Raw genomic sequence first — 18863 nt, 5'->3', positions numbered from 1 at the left:
AATTATAATGTTAGCTGTAGGATTTTCATACATGCCTTTGATTAAGGTGAGGGAGTTTTCTTCTATTTCTAGTTTGCTGATAGTTTTTTCCCTTTCAATCATGAAAGGGTATGAATTTTGCCAAATTATTTTTACATTTATCGATGTGAATTTCTTTTCCCCCTTTCAGTATGTTGATAGAGTGAATTGCCGTTGTTTGATTTTCAAATGTCAAGCCAACCATGCATCCTGGGATAAACGCTACTTGGTAATCATCCTTATTCTTTCTATATATTGCTGGATTCAATTTTTCAAAATTTTGTTAAGGATATTTGCATCTAAGTTAAGGAAGGATTTTGGTCTCTAATTTTTTCTCCTTGCAATACTTTTGTCCAGATTTTATGTCAGGATATTTCTGGCCTCATAAAATAGGATGGGAAGACTAGTTTCTGAAGCATTTGTGTAAAATTGATATGGTTTTTTCCATAAGTGTTTGGCAGAATCCACAGCGACTTCATCTCAGCCTAGAATTTTCACTGGGGAAACAATTATCAATGTAGATTCAATTTAACTAACATATAAAAGTTAATGAAGTTATATTTTTCTTCTTGTGTGAACTTTGGCAGTTTCTATCTTGCAAGTGAGTTGTACATTTCACCTTCATTGTTGATTTATTGGCATACAATTGTTTAATATTCTATATTAACCTTTTGATTATTTTAGGATCTGTAGCGATGTTTGTAGCGTCTATAATTTGTGACTCTTATCTGTCCTTGTCAGTAGGACTATACTATAAATTTTAATGATCTTTCAAAAAGCCAGCATATGGTTTTATTGGTTTTTCTCTATTGCTTTTGCTTTTATTTCATTCTTTTTGATTTCTTTAGCTATAATTTCTTTCTTTCTGCTTACTTTTTGTTTAATTTGCTTTTTACTTCCAAGCTTCTTAAGATTGAAGGCAAGATCATTGATGTGAGATCTTTCTTCTTTTTTGATATAAGTATTAAAATTATAATTTTCCCTCTGCATCCCACAAATGTTAAAATGTTGTGCTTTAGTTGTCATTTGATTTAGAATATATTTTAGCTTTGCTTATAATTTCTTTCTTAATTCATGGATTATTTATAAGCTATGTTGTGTTGATTAATTTCCAAGTATTATAAGACTTTCCAGATTTCACCTTTTTTATTTCTAGTATAACTTCCTTTGGTCAGAGAATATATTTTGTAAAAGTTCTATCTATTGAAATTTATTGAGGTTTGCCTTGTGGCTCAGAATGTGGTCTATCTTGGTGAATGTTGCACATTACTTGAAAATAATGTATATTTAATGTAGTTTTTGGGTGGAAGGTTCTATGAATAGAAAGATGTACAAGTTAGTTGATGATATTGTTCACATCTTCTATATCCTTTCTGATTTCCTGGCTACTTGTTGAACAATCATTGATAGTGAAGTATTGAAATCTATAGTGATAATAATAGATTCGTCTAGTTCTCTTCTCATGAAATTTTGCTTCACATATTTTGAAGCTCTGTTTTTGGTTGCATACACTTTGGGGATTATATCCTCTTGATAAATTGACCCTTTTATCTTTATGAAATTTCCCTCAGTCACTAGTAGTATCTCTTGTCCTGTGATCTGCTTTTTCTAATATTAAAATAGTAACTCCAATTTTCTTTTGATTTTTATTTTCATAGTATATCTTTTTAAATCCTTTTACTTTTAATTTCTCTGTCTTTATATTTAAAGTAAAATTTTTATAGGCAGCATATCTATGGTCTGACTTTTTTACCAATCTCAAAATCTGTGCCTTTTAATTGGAATGTTTAGACAGTTTATACTTAACAGAATTATAGATAGGGTGGATTTTAAACCCACCTTCTTTAAATTTGTTTCTATTTGGTGATATTTGTTTCTTTTTGTCTCTTTTTTTTTGCATTCTTATAGATTGTGTATTTTTCATTGCATCTTCTCCATTGCCTTAAGAACTGTACTCTTTTTTTTTCTATTAGTTTAGTGGTTGCTTCAGATTTTTACAATATACAACTTTAACTTATCACAATCACCTTTCAAATAATAACTCTTCATATACAATATGAATATCTTACCAAGGTGTATTTCAATTTCCCTCAAAATTCTTTATTCTATTGTTGTCATACATTTTGCTTCTGCTTATGTTATAAACTCCAAAATACATTGCTATTATTTTTGCATTAAACACTCCATTACTTTTTTTTTTTTTTTTAAGATTTTATTTTTCTCCTTTTTCTCCCCAAAGCTCCCCGGTACATAGTTGTATATTTCGTTGTGGGTCCTTCTAGTTGTGGCATGTGGGACGCTGCCTCAGCGTGGTCTGATGAGCAGTGCCATGTCCGTGCCCAGGATTCGAACCAACGAAACACTGGGGCCGCCTGCAGCGGAGCGCGCGAACTTAACCACTCGGCCACGGGGTCAGCCCCAACATGCCATTACTTTTAAAGAGATTTTAAATAATTATAATTTTAAAAAAATATTTGCCCTTATATTTACCATTTCCAGCAGTCCTCATTTCTTTATGCAGAGCCATGTTTCATTCTAGCATTATTTTTCTTCTGCCTGAAGAACTTTCTTTAATACTACTCTTTGTGTAAGTGTTTTGATAATGAATTCCTTCAACTTTTGATAATCGGAAAATGTCTTTATTTTGCTTCCTTTTTGAAAGATGGTGACTTCACATTAACCAATAAATAAATTTGGGAAAAGAGACGTCTAAAGTACTCAATTTTCTGCCCTAGGAACTCAGTATATGTATTTATCCCAAGTACATTTTTGTAGACTTTTACAAACATATACTCCTAATTTTTCTTGTCATAATTATTCTTATGTCTTTTTATTTTTATGCTACTGCTGTGAATGTAATTATTCTTTAAATTGTCTTTTAACTGGTTATTTTGGCTTTAAGAAGGTTATATGTTTAATATTAATTTTTCATGCGGCTACTTTTCTCAAGGATGTAAATGGGACTGACAATTATGTAAGTCTAATGTCAGTGGATGAAAGCAGGGGAACTGACTTTCTTCATGAAACAAGCATAGCTTTTGGTGGCATGGCAACTCCCATTTCTGATTGGTGAAATATTAGATCTCTGAGCTGGGGGCAAGCAGTAGCACTAGCCAGAAGTCTCCCTATTGACTGGACAGGACTGTGCTACTTTGTGAGTGAAAATATGCATGTGTCCCCCAAGTATTTCTTTATCCTGCCCTATGGACTGTTTTTATAAGATTTATCAGGATTTCCTAATTTTTTGTCTGGAAGACTAGGCTTTCCAAATTATCATATGTTTTTTCTATTTCTCAATCTTCATGGATATTTCAATGAAAACTGAGTCAGGATAATTTAAGCCCCATTATTAGATATCCCCTAAACAGGACCTCTTAAATTACCCTTGTTAGAGTATCATTGAACTAAAGAATACAATTTTAAAGAAAAAGAGTCAGAACACTATTCTCAGAATTCCATTCAATTAACAGTAGTATGTTCTAATTCAAGTCAGTCATGTTTTTTAGGTGCTATGCATTTCATTGTGCAAAACATGCATGCTCCAAGCTGTCAATAAGCTCCTAGTTTTACATAAGAATAACTTCATGGCTTAGCTCATCAGAGAGCATTTCCCTAAATACCCAACTTAAAGAACCTTACATTTTTATCACACTACTTGTTTGGTTTTCATTATTGCACTTATTCCTGTCTAAATTTATCTATTTACACTACTTTGACTCCTTACATTTATCATATCTCCCTTCACTAGAACATAAGCCTCATAAGAACAGGACTTTGTGTGTTTTATTCACTTTCATATTGTTAGTGCCTGAAATAGTGTTGGGCATGTAGAAGGTATTCAACAAATACTTTTTGGATGAATACACATACAATGACTTAACTTAAAATAAATGCCATTAAAGTACAGAGAAAAAAACATTAATTTTACCAGGGATACGGGGTGGAGGAAACACATATACTAAAAGACCTTGAAGGACATGAATTTGAGCTGAACCCTTCAGAATAACAGTAATTTATATGGTGGAAAAGAGTGGCAATGGTAATTTCTTAAGTCACATTTCCAAGAAGGCTATCCTAAGGCAAGGATTGAGGCACATGTGATTTATTAAAGGAATACTCCTCAGGGAAAACCTGTAAGGGAGCGAGGGGAGCAGAATAAGAAAGAGAAAGTAGCTCATCAGGCATATAGTCTCAAGTCAAGTCTAGTCTTGACTCATCCAGGGGGAGCTTTGGAGTGTGAAGTGTCCAGGCATCTCTGGCTAGCTAAGGGGAATCTCCAGAGAAGGCCCTAGGTGTAAGCCATTAAGTTCAGGCCTAGAAGCAGCTGGAGATGGCTGCACCAGCTGGTAAAGGGAAGCTAGGAGGAGTACTAGAAATGTCGACTGCAGCAACCCTAGTTAAGGAACAACAGGAGCAGAGGTATAGAAATATAAAAATTTAACAAAGCTGTTTTCTTTTTTGAAGAAATCCACCATTTGTGCAGAATTCTATGTGTCATAGATAACCCAAGAGTTTCACTCCCTCAGCTCCTGTTTTAATTGAATGATTTTCAATAACTCTTACTCCAGAAGGCAGAAATCTTTTGAGAATCACCAAATACATCTCTAATCACAACAAAACAGACATCTCAAATCATAACTTCTGAGTTCTAATGGATCATTTAAAAATTACAATTGAAAAAACTCCACAAGTTGATTTTTATTTAAAATGCCTCTCATATCTTCAAATCTAAAGATATTTAATTTTGGGATTTGAAAACTATACCAATAAAACATAAAATTCACAATATTGATAAAAAGAAAAGGTTTGGGAAATTGCTTTGGGTTACTTACTAGGATAGATTGAACCAAAAAGTAAGTCTTGATGTGAATTGAGAAGGTAGAAAGAAAATTTTGTTCCTTTTTTTTTTTTTTACAAGAGGAAATGAGCATTCCTGAACCAGGGCCCCTGAAAAAAAAAACAAAAAAAACAAAAAAAACAAAAAAACCAGTTTATGATTCCAGCAGATTTCAGAGCAGAGATAAATTGTTATTGTGTCATCACTGAAAGATGCTATCTGATTAGACCGAATGAGAGGTGATGGTTTCACAGCCAAGAGATAGTTATCTCCTAAGATTTTTATTCATTTAAATTCTCTCTGCAAGATTGTTCTTATCTTCTGCGGACCTAATATCTACACTATTTTCATTTAAAAGAAATTCTGTGTTGAAACACTGGCAATGAAAAGATGTGAAGTCCTGACTAAACTTCCAAATCTAAATCTGTCTGGGTTTTTGCTTCTACACAAGTAAAGCGGTTATAATACCTACTCAAGTCAGCCAGACACAGCAGGAATTACCATCCAAAAGTGATTAAAGTGTTTGAATTTCTCTTTCTCTGTTGGTCCCTCTCCACCTGCACCCCCACCCTCCGGTTACTTGTATACTTTTCTTATATTAAGTATTACATTATTAAGTTCTTCCATTTAAGTAAAAATTCTTGAGTATCACTTATATTAACGCATGAATATCAATCAAGTGCAGCATGATGGTTAAGTGCACAGACACTGAAGGCAAACTGCTCAAATCGCAGCTTCATAATTTACTAGCTGTGTGACATTGAGCAAGTTATTTATGGACCCTTATTTCTTACTCTATAAAATGGAGTAAATAATAGCAGCCATCTCATGGGTGTGTGTATATGTGTGAAGATTAAATGGGTCAACATCTGTAAAGTGCAGCAGGGGAATTTCCTGTGCTAGCCTTGTGATTGACCCATCCCTGACTCTTGGAATCTTGTAATGTCCATTGCATTGATTATTTCTATTACACTAGAGACACATCATTCTGTGACACATCATTAAATGTGTCAGACCCTAAGTAGATGCTCAATAAATATTTAGTAAATGAATGGACAAACATGAAAGAATAAGCCTACCTACTCTTTGTTGGGGAAGCATAAGACTTGAGTAAGATCACTTCTGACTGTAGAATTATTCATTCACAAATGTTTTCACATGATTTGACAATCATGGTCATCACAACTTCTTGACATTATTGCTTGATAAAAAATGATTAGCAGCAGGTCTGCAATCTGTTCTTTCCCGTTTTTTGGAAGAGGGTATTGGTACCAGAATGGAGGGAGGGAGAGAAAGAGAGAGGCAGAATCTTTCCTTTCTTTGTCAAACTGCCCCTCTGTTCTGGTTTCCTTGCCATATACCTCTTTACTCTTACCCTTATATAGACCTTCAGTTGGCATGAGGAGGCCAGTTCATTGACCTTTGCTTTACCAATAGATTTGGCCAGTGTCCCTGAGAGAACACTTGACATTCTGTCCACTCTGCTCACCCAAATAACATCTCAAAGCAAATTCCACATTTATCTCTGGTGATATTGGTTTTCACAGGGCTAAACCCATTGGGGCTGAGGAAGGAAATGACTTATTAAATGGGAGACAAATGGGATAGCACAGAAGAAGGACTTCAGAGCTCTAGTCAATGAAAATCTCTATCTCTTGCTGCAACAATTGTGCCTAAGAACAGGTAAGAATGTGCCAAAAGATTAAGGAGCCAATCATCTGTCTTTCTCCTTTGAATTTCCTTTTGCTTCTCCTGTAATATCTAAGCTCTGGCTTATTGTTCCAGCCTGAGAAAGCTGAGAGTTTGTGGCTTTGACAGATCTACAACAGACATTAAGAAAAGATATTTTGTTTTATTTTTCTTGAGCATGTGTCTGTATGCATCTGCTTGTGCTGTGGGCATACTTGCACACATGTCCTTGTATGTTCATTGACTGCTGTGCCTTGGACTGACTCTTTCACGCACTGGAATGGCAAAATATGAGATTTCAACCTACAAGTCTTTTTGCTGACTTTGGTTTGAAGATTTGTAAAGAAAACAAAATCATAAAATGCACAGGAGTTTGAAATTGGGCTTTGTGTCCAAATCACCAGTTAATTTAAAGATTGACTTTACTCTGTTTTGCATTATTTCCTGCATATATATATTTCTTCAGGAAACCTAGCTGATAGGAGATCTGGTTGGGTCAGGGCAGAATTTAAATATTCTTGGTTCCGTGTACAAAATCCCATTATCACATAACACTTCAATGGCATTTCAATCTAATTCTTACTTTTCGAAAAACTAACCTCTTAGGCTTCCTTGAATATGGGCTTAGAGATATTTTCTTGCCTCCCCTGTTTTCTTAAGGTAGTCCTTATTTTGGATTCATACTATGAGTCTTCCGTTAAGCTCCTTACCTTGTCCAAATCTATTGTTACCCAGGGCTATAGTGATGAATTCAAGGACAATGGGAAAACACTGTCAAAAAAAGCAAACAACCTAGACAGGACAGTGGAGAAAGGTTCACAACATATGACATAATCATGGTGACTTTTTTCTTCCCATGATAAGAAAAAGGATGCATCTAGAGAACGGGAGTATAACTTATCTTCAAACCTTTGCAAGTGGTTAATATTTTAATTTCTCTCAACACCCGGAAGCTTGAAAAACAAGGATGCAAAGACTGACTTTTTCCTGTATTATGATCAGACAGGGAAACACTTTTGTTACATTAGTAGAAAAAAATCCAACTGTGGATTTGGAGTGATTAAAAACTAGACCAAGAAGGGAGTCTCCAATGCATTTTACTAGTATTAATACAACAGATTTCCTCATAAATCTCCTATGCTTCTATTTGGCTTCTGTAGACAGGCTAAGTCTCCAGGGTTTCATCTCAATCAAGGTTTAATTTGTCTCATTTCCAACTCTGTGGGAGAATTTCTAATGGTTGTCTAGATTTTCTAAAACATCTATTTTAGAACGATAGCCCATATTTTTCATTTGACGCTTCAAATGCCCACTCTCAAAAGAAACAGTGGGAAATATTTAGTTGACCACAATGTAAATTCGAGTTTAAAGAATTCTGAAGCTTTATGTCAGTTACTGAAGGAAAATATGTCAATAACTAAGATTTTAACGTAAAGGAAATCCTCAAAATTTGATGCACATGTATACATCAGAGATGGAGACCTTTAACATAAAAATGGAGAGGAAAGTGTTTAATCTAGTCAATCTATGTGTGTTTCCACTGTACACAAGAAGCAAAAGGATAATTTTCCTTGCTCTTCAGCCTGTGGGTATTGCATTTAATGAGAACCATGAATAACAAAAGACCATCCCTTCATAAACTGGAGCAGAACTGATTTTCATTTATGAGTTCTTTCCTAGAAAGCCATGGGATTTGGAGGTGAATTCACAGGGTTAATGTGAAAGCAATTTGCATAGTGTTGAAGAACTCCCCAAGGGACGAGTAAAACAAAAACACACTTCAGGTCAAAACATGTTGGAAGATAACTACATAATATGGTACACAGTACCTATTCAATCATCTACACAGAATTTAACTAGAATTTTTTTCTGAGGTGGAATTCAAACATGTTAAACAATGTTTTCTAAAATAATTTTAAAATTTTATTTATTTTTCTTCATTAGCAGGCTATTTCACTTTCATTGTAATTATCCATTGCTGTCTTTAGGCACCCCATGTTTACTCAACACATAGTACCTTGGGAACTCACGTCTATACCATCTCCATGAATAAAATGTGGTAGCCTACATGGTCTGTATTTTACAGCTGTGATTCAAATAGTCATATAAGAACCAAAAAAAGACAAAGACTAACAGTAATCTGATTTTGCAAAAAATCTAGTTAGCTGACTTAGTCTATCAGCTTGAAGTTCACTTTCATTGGGGTGTTAGAGTAAATGCTCAATAGGCTAGATGCACGGTAACCGGAGTCTTTCTGAGATCGTTTAAATGTGGCGTGCTTTAATTGACGATTGATTTCACAATATATGAAAAAGCATGATGTCATAAGTTCTCAATGTCTCTTGTCACACTAATGTCCTGAAGATAAGGAAAACACATGAAGCATAGTCAAAGTCTCATTGTGTGCACCTTTTCTCAGACCTCATTGCCTCCTTCCTCGTCTATTAGCATATTTGGAAGAGATCTGGTCTGGAAATTCAGGCAATCTCAACCACATTAGTTTCTTTGCACTTTTGTTTTTTCAAAACTAGAATCTAGAATGGGGAACAGAAAATAGATGACATTAAAGCACTACCATTTAATTTCATTTACTTCTCTATGTTTCTGTACATGAAAATAATTACTAGTTTAATTAATGCTATTATGAGCACTCCAAAGGCTATCGGAATGGTAATTAACGGTATATTCAGATTAGGAAAAGATGTTGATAGATCAGAAGTTTAACTTTTAACATATAATACATTTCTGTGTATATAATCATGAAATTGACTTCATCCTGGTAGTGTGATAGGTTTGACTTTGAAAGTATTTTATGCTTGATATTTAGTGGACAGTGACTCGATTTTTGCCTCATGAATTTGAAGATCAAATTATTTTCCTCCTTGCCTGACAGATTTGAACATCAGTTAATCTCCCCAGCCTTCTGTGACAGAGTGTGTAACACCTGCGCTGTTGTGAAACTCCTGAAGGCTCACTTCAACTCAATTCGCCTTTCTAGTCCCCATCTTGACTACCTCTCAATTCCACCTAGCTAACATAATGGTGTGATTCATATGTTTTTATTTTTCTTTTATATATATAACAATTTCAAAATGGAAAATATTAGATTTTACATATTAACATATGATCATTTTCAAATACTCCTTGTCTAGAAGAAAATACTTGAAAAAAATAAAGCTATTATATGAAATACAGTTGTTATGTTCAGTTGTTAATTCAGATGTAAAATGAGAATAGTTTTTTCCCCAAATTTGGTTAAACTCAATCTGTGGGAAAGTCCCCAAGAAGACCATATGGATGATATCAATGACAGTAAACCTAGCTTTTTACTAGTATTAGTTTGCAGAAAACAAAATGTTTTGTAAATGTACATTATTTGTATTACTATCTACCCAACACTATTTTTAGGAAAGGATGAAGTAGTTATATAATTCAATGCAGGAGCAACTAAATAAGAAAAAAATAGAATTTATAGTTACTATTTACAGGGAGTTTTATAAAAAAAATTCTAACGTCCTAGGCTTACTGAATAAGTGTTCTCTTTTGACCAGGTTTGTGATTAAGTTTGAGTGAAAGCTATCTTCTGAGTGTGATTACTCAGGGAAAAGTGGGAGCCAAACCTTTGTAAATAACTCTAAACTGCCTTCGTGTAGGCAGTTTTGTTTTTAGAAAGCATATACAAAGCATACTGCTGATTTACTCTTCTGTTTTGTGGAACCTTAAATCTGCATGAAGTGCATGATCAGTGTTCTGTATGTCTGTTGACAGATGCTCTTAAAGAAAGGAATGTCACTCAGCACACTGAACTCTCATACTGTGTTAGCATCTCCATGTCATATTTCCTTCCCGGCATATCAAGGTGATATTTAAATCTCCTCTTCTCTGCTCTCATATATTCACACGATTTATTTGAAAATTCCCCTTAGCTGCAATTGCATGCAAAAACATGAGGGAGCTGTGACTCCATTTGAAATGTAGCTTTAAGAATTACGTCTGATTCTGGTAAATTTTATTAAATGTTTATCAGTTCTGAACTTTATATATATTGATTATAAAGTATATAATCATTTGCATCTGGTTTCTTTTGTACGACATGTTTTTGAGATTAAATCATGTTCTCACCTGTATCTGTGATTAGTTCTTTTTGATTGCTTATTAATATTAATTAATATTAATTATTCCATTGTATAAATTTACCACCACTTGCTTATCCATTCATCTATTGATGGACAGTTTGGTTGTTTCCAATTCTTGATGTTTAGGAAAATAGCTGCTGTGAGCGTTCTTGTGTAAGTCTTTTTGTGGATATATATTTTCATTTCTCTTGAGTGAATGTCCAGGATTGACATTGAAGGATCCTAGGGGAAGAGGATATTTACCTCTGAAGTTGCTCTACACTTTTGCATTCCCACTAGTCATGAAGTAGAGTTCCAGTTACTCTGCCTCCTCAGCAGCACTTGGAACTGTCATTCTTTTTAAATTTAGGAATTCTATTAGGGTGTAGTGGTATCTAATCTGACTTTTATTTGCATTTCTGTGATAGCTAACGAGATTGAGTACCTTTTTCTGTGTTTATTGGCCATTTATTAATCTTCTTTTGTAAAATTTCTTTGAAGTTTTTCTATTCAGCTGTTTTTCAGTATTGAGTTACTTTTATATTCTAGTTTCAAGTCCTTACCAGAGATTTGCATTGGAATGTTTTTTACCAGGCTATGGCACGTCTTTTCATGTTCCTTGATGGTATTTTTTGAAAAGTGGATTTTTAACTTTGCTAAAATCACATTTTGCCTTTTATATTTCTTGCTTCATTTTTCAGAAATATAACCTTAGAGCAGCTTAATTCCACTTCCTCAACATTTTCCTTTATACTTTTGTTTTTGTATATTTTCCACTTGCACATGCCATAATCACCACCTAGCACTGTTATTATTTTTCTTAAACAGTTATTACTTATTAAGAAATTACAAGAAGAAACGATGGTTTTTAATTATTTCTGAAGCCCTTTATTCCTTCTTGTAGATCCAGAGTTTTATTTGGTATCATTTTCCTTCAGCCTGAAGAATAGCTTTTAGCATTTCTTGTAATGCAGGTTTACTGCTGACAGATTCCTTCAGCTTTCATTAGTCTGACACCGGCTTTATTTCAATATCTTTTTCTCAGGGATGCTATCATTTGAACTAATATTTTGGCACTTTATTTTCTCTAAATTTTTCAGAAGTTTCACAGTTATTTGTCTATATAAAAGATTTTGTTTGTTTATATTCACCCTACTTGAGCTTCATGAATTTCTTGAATCAGTAAGTTGATTTCTTAAAATCAAATTTGAGACTATCATGCTTTATTTCTTCACATACATATATTTTTTGCTTCATCCTCATTCTTTTCTCTGTCTGGGTATCTAATTACGGTTATATTAATCCATTTTAATAGTTTCTCGCAGGTTCCTGAAAGTCTCTTATTTTTTAATCCTACTTTGTCTGTTTCTCAGATGGGTTAATTTCTACGTACTGCTTTCTTTTTCGCTGACACTTATTTTCTGACACTTCCAAACTACCAATGAGTTAATTTAGGAAAATTTTCCCATTAATTTGGACAATTTTTATAGGTTTTTTTTTTTTTTTAGGGTGAGGAAGATTGGCCCTGAGCCAACATGTGTGCCAATCTTTCTCTATTTTGTAGCTGGAACACGGCCACAGCATGGCTTGATGAGCAGTGTGTAGGTCTGTGCCTGGGATCCAAACTCACAAACCCCGGGCTGCCAAAGCAGAGCAGGTAAACTTAACCACTACGCCACCAGACCAGTCCCACTTTTTATAGTTTTTAAAACTGATATTTCCTCTTTACTGGTTATGATAATATTTTACTTTAATATTTTAAATACATTTTCCTTTGGTTCTTTGAACTATTAATTTTAAAGTTTTTATGATCTTGAGGTCAATTTCCATTGAGTGATTTGGTTTGCTAATGTGTTAGGTGCATGTTTAACTATTTAAGATACTGCCAAACTCTGTTCCAAAATTGTTCCATTTTACATTTTTATCACTAGTGTATAAAAGTTCCAGTTCTTCCACATCCTTTACAACACTTTGCGTGTTTTGTATTTTTAAGTTTAGCTTTTTCTGATAGTTTTGTGGTGGTGTCTCATGGTAGTTTTAATTTATATTTCTCTAAAGAAAAATGATGTTGAACATTTTTTCATGTACTTAATTACTATCTACATATCTTCTTTGTTGAAGTTTCTGTTCAAATCTTTTCAAATTTTTAAGATTGAGTTGTATGTTTCCTATGGAGTGTTGAGACCTCTTTATATGTTCTGGTTAGAAGTCTTCTGTCAGATATATTATTGCAATCTCTTCCTCCCAGTCTGTGGCTTGTTTCTTCAGTCTCTTAATGTTGTCTTTTGAAGAGAAGAGGTTTTTAATTTGACGAAATCCAACTTATCAATTTGTTCTTTTGTCTATCATGCTTTCATTGTCATATCTAAGAAATATTTTCTATCTCAAACACAAATGTTTTTCCTATATTCTTGTAGATGTTCCAGAGTTTTAGGTTTTGAATATTGACCTGTGATCCATTTTGAGTTATTTTTTATACGAGGTGAAAAGTATGGATGGTAGCTGTTTTGTTTTGCGTATGGATGTCCAATTGATGCAGCACACTTTGTTGAAAAGACTGTCTTTTTTCCACTGAATTGTTGAAAATCAGTTGTTGATAAGATATAGATCTATTTCTGGACTCTGTCATTCTGTTGTTCTATTTCTTGATCACTATGCCAACACCATGTTGCCTTGATGACTGTAGTATTTTAGTAAGTCTTGAAAACAGATAGTGTTAGTTATACAACTGTGTCTTTTCTCCAAGTTGTTTTGGCTATTCTAGGTCTTTTGCATTTCTATATTAATTTTACAATCAATTTAAATGTGATGTTGAGATTTCTCTGAATGTTAATATCAATTTCGAGGTGAAATGACAGCTTAATAATATTGAGTCTTCCAATCCATGGACGTGGTATGTAGGTGTTCTTTGATATCTCCTAGCAATATTTTTGTACTTTTAAGTATACAGCTCATTCATATCTTTTGTTAAATTTGTTCATAAGTAATTAATATTTTTAATGTTTGGTTTTTGTGTATTGATTTTATTACGGCAAGCTTGCTAAACTCACTAAATCATTATTCTAGTTTTTTGTCTTTGTCTTTTTAAAAATAAATTCCATCAGATGTCTTTCATTTTCCTTCTTTCCTTCTTGCCTTCCTTGCTTCCTTTCTTTCTTTCTCTCTTTCTCTCTTTTGCCTATTGCCCTGGATAGAACTTTTAGGACAATGTTGAACAAAAGTAGTGAGAGGACACCCTTACCCTCTTCCTGAATTTAAGGGGAAAGAATTTGATCTTTAGCATTAAGTATAGTGGTAGCTATAAGTGTTTTTTAGATACCTTTTGTCTGAGTTAGAGAGTTTCTTTCTACTTCTAGTTTTCTGGGAGTTTTTATCATGAATGGATATGGGATATTGTCAAATGTTTTCTCTGCATTGTTGAGACAATCACATAATCTTTCTTTTTTACTCTTTTCATATGGTGTATTACTTTAATTAATTTTAAGATGTTAAACCAGAAACAAACCACATTTTATCATAATTCATTCTTCTTTTTCTATATTGTTGGATTTGGCTCACTTAAATTTTGTTTAGAAATTTTATATCAATGTCTATGAGGCATATTGATTTGTAATTTGGTGTTGGTATCAGAGTAATTTAGGTCTCATAAAATGAGTTGGAAGATATTGCATTAGCTTCAATTTTCTGGGAGCATCTTTATATAATAGGTTTTTTTCCTTTAAATATTTATGGAATTCACCACTGACGTCATCTGGGTCTACAGTTTTTTGGTTTTTTTGAGTTTTTTTGTGGGAAAGTTTTTAACGATAAATTCAATTTCTTTGATCGATATTGGGATTATAGGTTATCTATTTCTTCTTTAGGGAGCTTTGGTAATTTTTGTTTTTCAAGTCATTTTTACATCACATCTAAGTTGTCAAATCCATTGGTATAAACTTTTGATAATATTCCCTTGCTATCCTTTTAATATTTGTGGAATCTGTAATGGTGATATTGCTTTCATTCCTGATATTTGTAATTTATGCCTTTTATCTTTTTTTCCTGATCACTTTGGCTAAAGGTTTACCAATTTTAATCATTTTATCAAAGGATCAGCTTTTGGGTTCATTTATTTTCTGTTTTCTAATTTATTACTTTCCACTCTTATTTTTATTATTTCCTTTCATTTACTTAGTTTAGGTTTCATTTGCTTTACTGTTTTAGTTGCTTAGAATAGAAGCTGGGGTCATTAATTTGAGAATTGTTTTCCTATATAGGTTTTTAGAAGTACAATAAGTAATATTGTAGCCCTGAATGCCTGGTATTTTAGTGATGCATTATATAGACATCCTTCTGCTTTCACTGAACCGGAACTCCAAAGTTCCTGGTACAACTCGATCTTTTGTATCTTTTTGTGCTTTCAAACTCAGAGCAGCTGATTTCTGGTTAGCGTTGAATAGTCTCACCCTTATGCCTTAGACTTCTGCCCACCTTCCCCACCTGTACATCTCCTTCTTCTCCAATAACATCCCCACGAATTATAGCTGCTACAACTGCCCTAACCTCTGATCTTTACTTACTTAGCTTAACTTGACTGCTTGATTTCCATTTTATTGTGCCTTGTTTTATAAATTGTTCCCAAAGCACCAAGATGTCAGTGGGCTCACCTCTTAAGTTTTCCTTCTTTTAGGTATCACTGTCTTACACTATTCATTTCCAAATGCTGAAAAACAGTTGTTTTATATTTATTTACTTTTGTGTTGAAAGAGAGAAAGAGAGCATGAAAACGGATATATTTATTTCAAGGGTACCAATTCAAGACTACTTAATCATCCAGGTGAGACCACCATCTTAGAATGCCTAAACTTTCTGATTCTGTGCCAAAGAAATCCTACCATATTTGAATGTCAGAGTAATTTTGCTGATTCATCAGGTAAATATCTTTATTACTAATTAATTTTGACTTTATCACTCTATGCTTATCTTTTCCTTGTGCTTGACTTCCCACACATTGTAATTTAAGCCCTATGGAGAGTGCAATATATCTTTATTGACACAAGTTTGAACTGTAGTTATGTAGTTACAACTCAATATGATACAGAAAAATTCTTTGCATCACCCTTTCTTATACTCTATCCTGAGTTTTTCGAATGTGAAATCCCAGCAATTGTTTTTACGTGTTAAAAAAATGCAAATTATAGCAGATGATTATCGAGCAAGAAAGAAATTGCACTTTCCAGTTCTATTAATTAAGACAACATGACATTCCAGATTCCACGAAAGAACAGAGAAGATGGAAATGGTATTTATAGTCGGAAGAAAAAGGCAGTGGTATTCAAATGGGAGTTAAAGTCATCTACTTTGGAGTAGCCAGGGTAACTAACTTGGGAGGAGAAGCTGTAAAAAAAAAAAAAAGTATAGTTTAAACAATTGAGAAAGAAGATGGTGGCCTTGGTTAGGAGAATATTAATGAAAACATAATTAATATTTCCTTAGGGTCAATATTATTTTACCAAGTACAACGAACTCTGGTAAAAGGAAGTTTTGCTAAACTTGACTCCTAATTGTAATAAAGGTAGACAGACCATGGGTAGCTTACTAAAATAACTGTTAAGACCTCTATGTTTCTAATTTAAATAATATATATCATTTGCCTAAAGCAGAAGACATTTTGTTAAAAACATAGTTTGAAGGTAAGAAAGGTGTGGATTCAAATCCTGTTCTAGTATTTACAAGAAGTGTTATGTTAGGAAAATTACCTTTGAGCTTAAATTTCCTCTGTAAAATGAATGTGGTAGCATAAGAGTGTAGTAAGAATTAAATGAGTGAATTTATATATTGTTAGCATAGCATCTGCCATATTAAAGATCATGAATTAGAATAATTTATTATTTGTTGTTATTAATGTTGCTATCAGTATGATCACTATCAGTCAAGAAATCTATCTGAGTTGTTTGGATCTGTGATCATTTAACTAGAAAAGGTGACATAGTGATAAAGGGGTAAGATGGTTCTCAGATGGGAGACATAGAAAAAAGCTTTAGCCCTTAGAAGTAGGCAAATGAGGAAGTAGACTGAAAATGTGAGAAACCTGTGGGGCTGACTGTAAATATGAAATCTAGGGGCTGGCCTGGTGGTGCAGTTGTTAAATTCACATGTTCCGCCTCTCAGTGGCCCGGGTTTCAACAGTTCGGATTCCGGGTGCGAACATGGCACCACTTGGCATGCCATGCTGTGGTAGGCGTCCCACATATAAAATGGAGGAAGATGGGCACAGATGTTAGCTCAGGGCCAGTATTCCTCAGCTAAAAGAGGAGGACTGGCAGTAGTTAGCTCAGGGCTAATCTTCCTCAAAAAAAAAAAAAAAAAAAAAGAAATCTAGAGCATTATATAGCATCATAGCTGTAAGAGATTATCATTGCTGTATTCATCTTTACAAAAGCCAGTTGTATTTTACTTAGTTGTCATATAGGTAAATTAAAAAATAATTATCCTATACTTTCTCATTGTTATGATTATTTGAGTGAAAAGAATGAAGAATGTGTCATGTATGAAAAGACAATGGAAAAAAGTTACCTTATATTTCTAGTGTTAAAAACATTTACAAAAACCATATCAGAAAGATAGTTGATGTATTTCCGTAATTAAAATCAAGTTGAAGGGTAAGGTAGCACATTTGGACAGCAGTTTGTCACTCTAGACAATGAGTCATAAGCTCCCCATGCCATGTGACTTAGTAAGATTATTTCTAGGAAGCCATTCTACAAAAATAATCCAATATATGGGGGAATCCATATGCATTAATGTTTTTGTCTCAGTGTTATCTATAATTAAGCTTCCAGTTTACACCAACGTGCAATAAGGAAATTATTTATAAATTGTTAAATATTATTCATAAAACCATTTTTATCATTAAATTATGTAGTGATATAAAAATAAAACTAATTTATACATTAAATTCAAAATGCTATGTTTACACAATAGTTATAATAATGTAAAAGAAATAGTCATAAAATAAAGAAATGCACTAATGTGTTAGCATACTAATATTATGCAAGTAGAAACATTGGAGTAATTTTTTCTTTTCTCTATTTTTATTGTTTTATCTAAAATTTTTCAATAACAGAGTAATTCTCTCTTACAAAACAAATATTCTCTCTTAAAACAAACAATTTAATTTTAAAATAAGAATTGATTGTGCCTTTTCAGGAATACTTATTAACATAAACATACATAAGCTTTAATAATATTAGAGATTCTCTGGTTTAAGTGAAAGTTAAAGTTCATACAATTTAGATCCTATCTGATGCTTATTCCTCTTAGTCTTCTCTATAATATATTCTTTTGTAGCTGAACTTCCAGCTTTAGTCCATCTCATTATGAAAATGGTTATTGTCTCTGTGTTTTTCAGTCCATTTTTCAAATTGCTGAGAATATTCTTCCTTTTGTTGATTCAAAATTAGTCTTGCTGTAGATTATACTCATACTTTTTGAGGTGTGAGCTCTCTTCTACATGGCAGTCTTCAAAATGCATAAAGACGCTGATCATACAAAAGCAAAACAAAATGATACAACACATGGATTCTCATTTACCTGCATTGAGTCTCCTCAATTTTTGGTCACACTATTCTTAGCACATTTACAATTTATTTCTAGTCTTCCCTGAAGTTGTTCTCTGAGATTTGAATACTTTTCTGTAGTTTTGGTCTCACCAACTCAGAACAGAAAGAGACCGACCGTCATCTTTCTTTCTATTAATGAAGCTTAAAATCCAATTAGCTTCCAGTGGCTTCATAGGTAAAAGATTTTCGAAAGGGCATGGTTTATAAATAGTTTACCTTTGAGTTTTAAGCTTGATCACAACTGACTTTTTCATGAAAAAGTAAAATCAAAACTGTTTCTATGCTTCCCATCCTCCCGACTTTCAGGGAATCAGTAAAACTACCAAGGACACCCCCACAAAACATACGTTGCACTCGATAAGGTGTTAGCGAATCAATACAAGAAGAGAAAAATTATTTTATGGTGCAGAAACTTACACTCTATTAAATTTAACTGCTTAATCATACTGTGTAATACGTTTTAAATATGTCGATGGAAAGGCAACTATATCCAAGGCTTTTCTTTGCTATGTTTTCATACAGTTCTTTTTTTTTTTTTTTAAAGATTGGTACCTGAGCTAACAACTGTTGCCAATCTTCTTTTTTTTTTCCTTTCTGCTCTTT

Source organism: Equus caballus, chromosome 7 (genome assembly GCF_041296265.1).
Source record: "Equus caballus isolate H_3958 breed thoroughbred chromosome 7, TB-T2T, whole genome shotgun sequence".
Taxonomy (NCBI): domain Eukaryota; kingdom Metazoa; phylum Chordata; class Mammalia; order Perissodactyla; family Equidae; genus Equus; species Equus caballus.
This window is presented reverse-complemented; position numbering follows the sequence as displayed.